Below are 10,384 nucleotides of genomic sequence, written 5' to 3' on the forward strand. Positions count from 1 at the left end.
CTGTCGTTCTCACACAGCCCGCGCCAGATGATACCCTGAAGGTGAGGATTGATACCCCTGCTATCAATCACTGGATTATCAACGCACATTGAGATAGAGTATTTTGATACGTATGTAGTTTGATATTAATTTATCTATTTCACTTAATGTTCTTTGAGAGGGTGCCTGATGGTAGTGCTTTGAGTGTGTTGTGTGTTGTGTTATGTGTAGTGCTTGGTTGGTGGTGTTTGTTGTGTGTTGTGTGTGTGTTATGTGTAGTGCTTGGTTGGTGGTGTTTGTTGTGTGTGGATCATGATGTTGTGTGTTGTGTGGTACAAGGTGTGTCGTGTGTGTTCTGGTGTTGTGTGTGGATGATGGTGTTTGTTGTGTGTGGATGATGACGTTGTGTGTTGTGTGGTACAAGGTGTGTCGTGTGTGTTCTGGTGTTGTGTGTGGATGATGGTGTTTGTTGTGTGTGGATGATGACGTTGTGTGTTGTGTGGTACAAGGTGTGTCGTGTGTGTTCTGGTGTTGTGTGTGGATGATGTTGTGTGTTGTGTGTGGATGATGATGTTGTGTGTTGTGTGGTACAAGGTGAGTCGTGTGTGTTCTGGTGTTGTGTGTGGATGGTGGTGTTTGTTGTGTGTGGATGATGATGTTGTGTGTTGTGTGGTACAAGGTGAGTCGTGTGTGTTCTGGTGTTGTGTGTGGATGATGTTGTGTGTTGTGTGTGGATGATGACGTTGTGTGTTGTGTGGTACAAGGTGAGTCGTGTGTGTTCTGGTGTTGTGTGTGGATGATGGTGTTTGTTGTGTGTGGATGATGATGTTGTGTGTTGTGTGGTACAAGGTGTGTCGTGTGTGTTCTGGTGTTGTGTGTGGATGATGACGTTGTGTGTTGTGTGTGTTGTGTGTTGTGTGTGTGTTCTGGTGTTGTGTGTGGATGGTGGTGTTTGTTGTGTGTGGATGATGATGTTGTGTGTTGTGTGGTACAAGGTGTGTCGTGTGTGTTCTGGTGTTGTGTGTGGATGATGTTGTGTGTTGTGTGTGGATGATGACGTTGTGTGTTGTGTGGTACAAGGTGAGTCGTGTGTGTTCTGGTGTTGTGTGTGGATGATGGTGTTTGTTGTGTGTGGATGATGATGTTGTGTGTTGTGTGGTACAAGGTGTGTCGTGTGTGTTCTGGTGTTGTGTGTGGATGATGATGTTGTGTGTTGTGTGGTACAAGGTGAGTCGTGTGTGTTCTGGTGTTGTGTGTGGATGATGGTGTTTGTTGTGTGTGGATGATGATGTTGTGTGTTGTGTGGTACAAGGTGTGTCGTGTGTGTTCTGGTGTTGTGTGTGGATGATGACGTTGTGTGTTGTGTGGTACAAGGTGAGTCGTGTGTGTTCTGGTGTTGTGTGTGGATGATGGTGTTTGTTGTGTGTGGATGATGATGTTGTGTGTTGTGTGGTACAAGGTGAGTCGTGTGTGTTCTGGTGTTGTGTGTGGATGATGGTGTTTGTTGTGTGTGGATGATGACGTTGTGTGTTGTGTGGTACAAGGTGTGTCGTGTGTGTTCTGGTGTTGTGTGTGGATGGTGGTGTTTGTTGTGTGTGGATGATGATGTTGTGTGTTGTGTGGTACAAGGTGTGTCGTGTGTGTTCTGGTGTTGTGTGTGGATGGTGGTGTTTGTTGTGTGTGGATCATGATGTTGTGTGTTGTGTGGTACAAGGTGTGTCGTGTGTGTTCTGGTGTTGTGTGTGGATGATGGTGTTTGTTGTGTGTGGATGATGATGTTGTGTGTTGTGTGGTACAAGGTGTGTCGTGTGTGTTCTGGTGTTGTGTGTGGATGATGGTGTTTGTTGTGTGTGGATGATGATGTTGTGTGTTGTGTGGTACAAGGTGTGTCGTGTGTGTTCTGGTGTTGTGTGTGGATGGTGGTGTTTGTTGTGTGTGGATGATGATGTTGTGTGTTGTGTGGTACAAGGTGTGTCGTGTGTGTTCTGGTGTTGTGTGTGGTTGGTGGTGTTTGTTGTGTGTGGATGATGATGTTGTGTGTTGTGTGGTACAAGGTGTGTCGTGTGTGTTCTGGTGTTGTGTGTGGATGATGGTGTTTGTTGTGTGTGGATGATGATGTTGTGTGTTGTGTGGTACAAGGTGTGTCGTGTGTGTTCTGGTGTTGTGTGTGGTTGGTGGTGTTTGTTGTGTGTGGATGATGACGTTGTGTGTTGTGTGGTACAAGGTGTGTTCTGGTGTTCTGTGTGGATGATGGTGTGTTGTAGTGGTTGGTCCGGCAGTGTGTAGTGTTTAGTGCGTACCTTTGTGTGTAGTGTGTGGTACAGTGTGTAGTGTTAGTGTAGAGTGTTTTGTGTAGTGTGTGGTCCAGTGTGTGTATCGTGTAGTGCGTGGTCTGGCAATGTGTGTAGGGTGTGGATAATGTGTGTTGTGTGGTAAAAGTTGAATAGTGCATGTTCTGGTGTTGTGTGGTGTGTTGTAGTGGTTGGTCAAATAGACGTAGGCTACATACAAACTCAATTTCTGTCTTTAATCTCAAAGAGATATATTTGTATTTACCCTCTCGATACTGTGCTTACAGTAAACTGCCGGACAAGAAAGTATATACCCATGTTTGATGGTGGCTAACATGGGACAAACAAGAATGGTTATTCCATGGTGATGTATTTGATACGGGTATCACAGGCGATATTACCTGCTTCATATCAATGAGGGGCGGTCGGGTAGCTTAGTGGTTAAAGTGTTCACTCGTCACACCAAAGACCCGGGTTCGATTCCCGATATGTATACAATGTGTGAAGCCCATTTCTGGTGTCCCCCGCCGTGATATTGCTGGAATATTGCTAAAAGCGGCGTAAAACCATACTCACTCAGATCAATGAATATCTCACAACAGGCAAGGTGCACATGGAACACGGAATAGCAAATCACAGGACACAGTGAGCTGAGTCAAGTTATTTTTAGGTATCTACCTTCCTGACCCCGGAAGTTTAGCGTTTAAGTGCGTGGAATTATTGATTGGGAATCTAACATGATATTCTTATTTGTTTTAAGTTTCTTATTTTGCTGAAATTGCATAAGGCATTATTGCATCTTTGTATTTGACATTTTGATAAAATTATATAAAAATCAAAACATAGATGAAAACAATTTGTGATTGATCCATCCACCTGTTCACATCCTGTTTTGCAGTTCGTTTAGAATGGCGCGTCTTATATTTCTTCATTTCTACATTTAGTTCTTCATTTAATCGCAATCATTATTTCATCTACAAAAGGCCAATGATGATTCAAACATCAGAAATTCGAAAACAAACCACTTGTTTCACTATGACACATACTAAAAGCAAGTTTTGTGGCAAATTGTAACCGATGGATCCTCGTCGCTTTTAATCAAAATGGTTTATTAGGGACATTACCTGTGATAGTGGGTTCGAACCCCAGACTCGCCCTGTTTGTGATTCCCGGGACCTGTTTTAACATTGAGATCGTCACGCCCATACTTAAACCTAGACTTACGACTGTCATAGCGCTACAATCGCTTTGTGGAACGGGGCCCTGTTTTGTATAAGAACCACACATGTGCTCGTGGGTCTCAACACTGTGATAAGGGGCGGTGGGGTAGCCTTAGTGGCTAAAACACTCGTTCGTCATGCCCACGTGGTACAATGTGTGAAGACCATTTCTGGTTGTGATATTGCTGGATTACTGTTAAACTCCCTCACTCACTCACTCACTCACTCACTCATGGTGATAAACGTTTAAGACCTGGGCCCACTTGTACAAAGCGATCTTAGTGCTAAGACTATTCTAAGCCTATGTTAAAGTATGGGAGTTACGATCATCTTAGCGCTAAGATCGCTTTATGCAAGTGGGCCCTGCATCTCTTCCACCCACATCAAGCTGACACACTGTCATGTAACTGGAATACTGTTCCAGCGGAGTCAAATCAAACCCACTCACTCACTGACTCACTACTGGGGACTCACTCACTGACTCACTATTGGGGACTCACTCACTGACTCACTATTGGGGACTCACTCACTGACTCACTATTGGGGACTCACTGACTCACTATTGGGGACTCACTACAGGGGACTCACTCACTGACTCACTATTGGGGTCTCACTGACTCACTATTGGGGACTCACTCACTGACTCACTATTGGGGACTCGCTCACTGACTCACTATTGGGGACTCACTGACTCACTATTGGGGACTCACTACAGGGGACTCACTGACTGACTCACTATTGGGGACTCACTGACTGACTCACTATTGGGGACTCACTCACTGACTCACTATTGGGGACTCACTCACTGACTCACTATTGGGGACTCACTCACTACTGGGGACTCACTCACTGACTCACTACTGGGGACTCACTGACTCACTATTGGGGACTCACTGACTGACTATTGGGGACTCACTCACTGACTCACTATTGGGGACTCGCTCACTGACTCACTACTGGGGACTCACTCACTGACTCACTATTGGGGACTCACTCACTGACTCACTATTGGGGACTCACTCACTGACTCACTATTGGGGACTCACTCACTCACTCGCTACAGGGGACCAAGAACATGAGTACCTGTCCCGGAAATCTGCACATGTGTTGTATATTGGAATTAAGCCATGACCCTAAATCCCAAAACGACACTGATGAGCAAGAGCGGATACAGCATTTTTAAAAGGGGGGATGGGGGGTGTCCAAAATATCAAAATCCTCTCTTAGGTAATTTTACTGCCTACAATATACTACATTTGGTTTTCAAAGGGGTGGTCCGGAAGGATTCCAATGGTCAAAATGCAAAATAGCGAAGATCAGTGATGACACAAGGTGTTCGCGATATACACATGTCCTGTCCTGCCCTACCGGCAGCACCCGGCACCCACAATTTGCATAAGCATTCTCAAGGACGTGATAGGTCTCTTGGCAAATGCTTAAAAAACCCTCAGGTTTTAGAATATAAATAGCTCATGGTTACTAAAGACAATGTTTGGTTCCCCCACTCAGTGCAGTGAGTGTCAGGAGAAGTAGTCTGTCTTTAAATGTACTTCTACGTGCACTGATTATACGTTCAACGTTACCAGATTACCTGTCCGACGTATAGGTCAGCAGGCTTGGATATCTCGTCAAAGCTTCTGAAACTGAAGGTACATAATGTCTGACATGCATACTGCTTAACTAACGATGGCTCAAGCATACAGTTGCCAGAAGAGCCTGGACAGATTACTTGAAGGCAGTCATGTTCTTTGATTCTGCTGGTTAGATGTTTTCTTAAGACTGATCGCGTGGTGGTCAAGTTCAGTAGACGCAAATACGTACATGCTTTGTCATATGACATGATGACACCAGGTGTCAATGCACGGCATGAATCAAGCTATAATTACAGTAATATTAAGCGATGGCACATGTGTTCGCGAAACGGGATTAGTCATGGTAAATTAAGTAATGACACAAGGTGTTCGCGAACCGAATGAATCACACAGTAGTCATGGTAAATTAAATAATGACACAAGGTGTTCGCAAACTGAATGAACCACGCACTAGTCATCGTAAATCAAGTAATGACACAAGGTGTTCGCGAACCGGATGGATCCAGGGGGCCAAGTGTTCGCTAAATGGATGAGTCACGCATTGACTATACTAATATTTAAATGATGACACAAGGTGTTCGCGAACCGGATGGATCCAAGGGGCCTAGTGTTCGCTAAAGGGATGAGTCACGCATTGACTATACTAATATTTAAATGATGACACAAGGTGTTCGCGAACCGGATGGATCCAAGGGGCCAAGTTTTTCGCTAAAGGGATGAGTCACGCATTGACTATACTAATATTTAAATGATGACACAAGGTGTTCGCGAACCGGATGGATCCAAGGGGCCTAGTGTTCGCTAAAGGGATGAGTCACGCATTGACTATACTAATATTTAAATGATGACACCGGGTGTTGCATGTGCAAAGTTTTGTAAATTTTGTTTTGCATGTGTAAATCATTAATGCTTGTAAGCATTTGAATGCGTCGCTTACGATTTTGCTTAAACTCTGATTCTTTTCAAGTGACACACACACAAGCTTGAATACCCCTGAGGTACCGGCGGTTTGACTTGATAACACTTCAAATGAAACACTTCTAACATTGGTCCAGATAAGGAAACTATGATGTCGCTATGGCGTCATGTTGTTTCACCTAATTAGATGTACACACGTATTGTATTATCAGAAACGTGAAACGTAATTATTCGTGATTTCGGTGATCGCCGACAATGTTGCTAATGATTATTCTTTAACCGAGTTTTGCTTGCCGGGCATAAAGCCTGATGAAGTTGCACTGTCCACAAACGTTACTTGCGCATCATCCAACAAGATCAGATACCTTTGTATATTGTGAACTGAGCTTTTTCTTTGTGTTATTTCATGATTCAACTTGTGAAAGATAAATAACGTGCCGGCTTAAAACAATATTTGTTAAACCGATAATTTAATATAAAAGCTTAACGATAACCGTAATTGTTAAAAAAAACATATAATTGCAAAACAATGAACTTTCTTTTCAAAACATGGATTTTTTATAGGATATAGTATTGCTAGGGTGACTCATTATTCTTCGAGGTTTTGTATCGGTGGATATTCATAATAACTAGAAAAGTGGCCATCTTCATAGTCATTGTTACGAGGTGGTACCGTTGGAAAGCAGTAATCAATATATGCATTAAGTAAAATACTTTCTGGAATAACATATTTGTATACGTGCGTGAGTGAGAAATTCTACAGTGGATACCAAGAATGTACTTTATACTTTGTAACCAAAACCCATTCGGCGTGACCATAGAACATTTTAACCAGTTGGCGCCTGTCACCGGGGCGTTGATTGCCTCATGTTACGGTCTTGTGAGTGCTCGGTTCCTGGCTTTATTTCCGGCGCTGCTCGGCAATGTCCGGCAGTGTTATACTACAGTGTTAGTACATTTTGTGTCAGAAATTTAGTGCCCGAATATTTCATTCTCTTGTAATCTAATGGCACTCTCAAATATGTATTGGCTTGGTGTATTTTATCTGTTATATGTTCGCCACCGTATTCCTGTCTTTGAAAGGCATTAAGAAACGATACAGATGAGGAAGAGACTATATGGATGTCAACTTCTTTATTATGAGGAGCATAACGTTTCGGAGTATATGCTTACTCCTTCATCATTCATCTGATAAAGGAGTAAGTATATACTAGGAAACATCGTGTTCCTCATAATAAAGAAGTTGACATCCACATATTCTCTTCCTTGCCGTATTCTTGTATTGAAAATGTTTTTGTAACTGTGATTTTCAAAAATTACACTCAGATATTTCTCATGTATTCATGGTCATTTTTGCCTCATCAATAATTGTACATAGCCTGATGTATAATGGTACCGTTGGATAGCATATGTTCAGAGCTATATGTTACAACTCCAGTATGGCTATAGTAGTTAGTTTGCTGTTAGTGTTATCCCCCTGTGTAGAAACACACGTTGGCTTGGTGCCTGTCTGTTGTATTCCCCGGCGGTGGCCCAGTCATCTAAGGCGCCGCAATTCCATGCGCAGAGTTGCGTCCCTTGGGCATGCCAGAAACCTATGATTGTGGGTTCGAATCCCGGTTCGCCCCGATTATGTTTCTAGGTTTGTCAGCACCATACTCGTGCTCGTGGGTGGTAAACGTCTGAGACCTGCATCACTTCGGGATTTCCTCCCACATCAAGCTGACACGACGTGATATAACTGGAATACTGTTAGAAGCGGTGTTAAACCAAACTCACTCACTCACCTTTTTCAGTCAAATTGTCTGAATTTTCAGTCGATAAAGACTAGTTGATATTCAGACGTAATAATCTATTTTGTAATCTAAGTGACTTATTTCAGGGATAGGCATCTTAGGGATGTGGATATTTCCCGTTAATTCACCCAGCCGAGGTTATTCACTCATTAGAGTGTTCAGTTAACTGACCCAGGTGTTAATTGGTCGCAGCCGACTTAATTGTCTGTCTACGCATCTACACATCTCCCCATCTGGTGGGTATCTGGTGGGTATCTGGTGGACATCTGGTGGGTATCGGGTGGGTATCGGGTGGGTATCTGGTGGGTATCTGGTGTGGTTTTAGTTACTCCTTGTATTGCTGTAATACAGTTGTTTAGCTATCTGGTTGTATAATAGTGATAACTGTTAGCACTCATTGTGTTTATCTGATTCTTTATTGTCATTTATAAGTACAACTAGCCTTTATTAATAAACATCTGAACCTTTTACCACTATTATTACTTTATTCTCTGTTCACTGGAGCACAGCTCCGTGACAGCTTTTACGTTACATTACGTTTGTCATTGATTTACAAGATGGCTGTGGCAATAAACACAGGAACATGGTACAAGTCAAAATAGGGAATTGCATCGGACATCTTGTTTTTGTCACTGATGCGTCTAATTTGAAAACGTCCACCTCATGTCGACCACAAAACTTTATGGAAGCTTTACTGTGGTCTTGAATGTTGTAACCTTGATCAAACGCCTTTAGAGCTTTAGTCGTATGAATCTCTTTAATTCGTAGAAAGAGCATACTTGATAGTACCTCAAAAGTAGTGAAATGTACACCCTGCACTATTGCTGGACATAAAGGTTTAGTTGCCTACTGGAAAGTCATCACTCTTGTCAAACAGTCTTGTGGGGTATATAACTATGCTGTGGAATAATGGTATCTTACAAACATAATTATTTTCAACATGCGTGACATTAGAAAGACTGCACCTTGACACATGCTATGTTAAACTAAAGCAGTACAGCCTTGATCATTTCAATTTGAAAATTCTGGTGATTTATAGGATCGACCTTGTTGTTCTGAGCAAGATGTAGTAGTAGATATGGTTGATTCGCCACAGTTTGGGGAGTAAGGACAAAAGCCTGTTGGCGCCAAGTGTGTGAAACCGATATCACAAGATCGTTTAAGATCATTCGGTAGCAATCTAGTCCTTTATTAGTCCCAAGGAAGTAGTTACTTAGAATTATAATATATAATATACTTTGGTGTTACATTTTCAGGACTGATACACGTCAATGTTAGAAGACTATGAAATTAGTTATGTGCTATGGGGCATTGCAGATCAGCTGTTTTGAATGAGTGAGTGAGTGAGTCGGGTTTAAGGCCGCTTTTAACAGTGTTCAAGTTATATCACGGTGTGTCAGCTTAATGTGGGAGGAAAGCCCGAAGTGATGCAGGTCTCAGACGTTTACCACTTTGGTGAAACCCACGAGCACAGGTATAGTGCTGACAAACCTAGAACATAATCAAGGCGAACCGGGATTCGAACCCACAATCATAGGTTTCTGGCATGCCCAAGGCACGCAACTCTGCACAGCAAATTTCGGAGCCTGTTCTGAATGATGAATGTGTTTATGAATGACGGTTAATCTGTAATTCCTGACAACACGTTGGTTTTCAAATTTAGATTTCTCGAACATCCATCTTTGATTCAAATTTCCATCGCACGTTGCCATTTGGAGAGACGAGTTCTCCCCAACTGTTAGACATTTGTCAAACGTCTTCAGGTAGAGAGTATGGTCCTGAAACAGACAAAATCCACATTGTTTAATAATTGCACATGAAGCGTAGGTCACTAGCTCTACTGTAATCAACTTTACATTAAATAATCATCTTGACACACTAAAAAGCAAGATATGAATGGTTCTGAAGCCCAGAGTAAAAATATAAATATAAACAAACATATGTTTTGTTTGTTTGTTGTTTGATGCCACACTCAGCAAGCTATATGAAGGGGGTCTGTAAATAATCGAATCATGGCCAGACAATCCAGTGATTGACATCATGAGCATTGATCCACTCAAGTTTGATACGATGACATGCATCTTAGGACAAACATAGTCGCTTTTTACGGCAAGCATGGGTTGCTGAAGACCTATTCTGCCCCGGACCTTCACGGGTTATATTGTTTAGAATGTATGTAACCTGGGGAATGGCTAAATGGGTGATACAGTCTTGTCCTAACAAGCTGATCATTCAAAACTCTTAAGGGAAATTGTTGCTGGGAAATATGACTGACTTTTTTTATTACTTTTTCATAATAGCGTATATTCAGGGGAACTGTTGACTTGCTCTTGCATGTGTTTGTAACAGGGACCACCAGTGAGTTAGGATACCGCGCACCTTTTCGCGAACACCTGGTTTCATCAGTATTTGATAGTGATTCATAAACACACCCTTATGATATTGTCGGCACAATCGACTCTGCTTTGGGCAGATATTTCTTATGAATATGGAAAGGGTTTTGTCGCCTTTAATTAATTATTTACAATGGAGGAATATGAGGTAATATTGCTTAAGCGGACCAAGGCAGCTGAGAATCGATATAATTC

This window comes from Haliotis cracherodii, unplaced genomic scaffold, assembly GCF_022045235.1.
Source record: "Haliotis cracherodii isolate W230 unplaced genomic scaffold, xgHalCrac1.p SCAF_52, whole genome shotgun sequence".
Classification (NCBI taxonomy): domain Eukaryota; kingdom Metazoa; phylum Mollusca; class Gastropoda; order Lepetellida; family Haliotidae; genus Haliotis; species Haliotis cracherodii.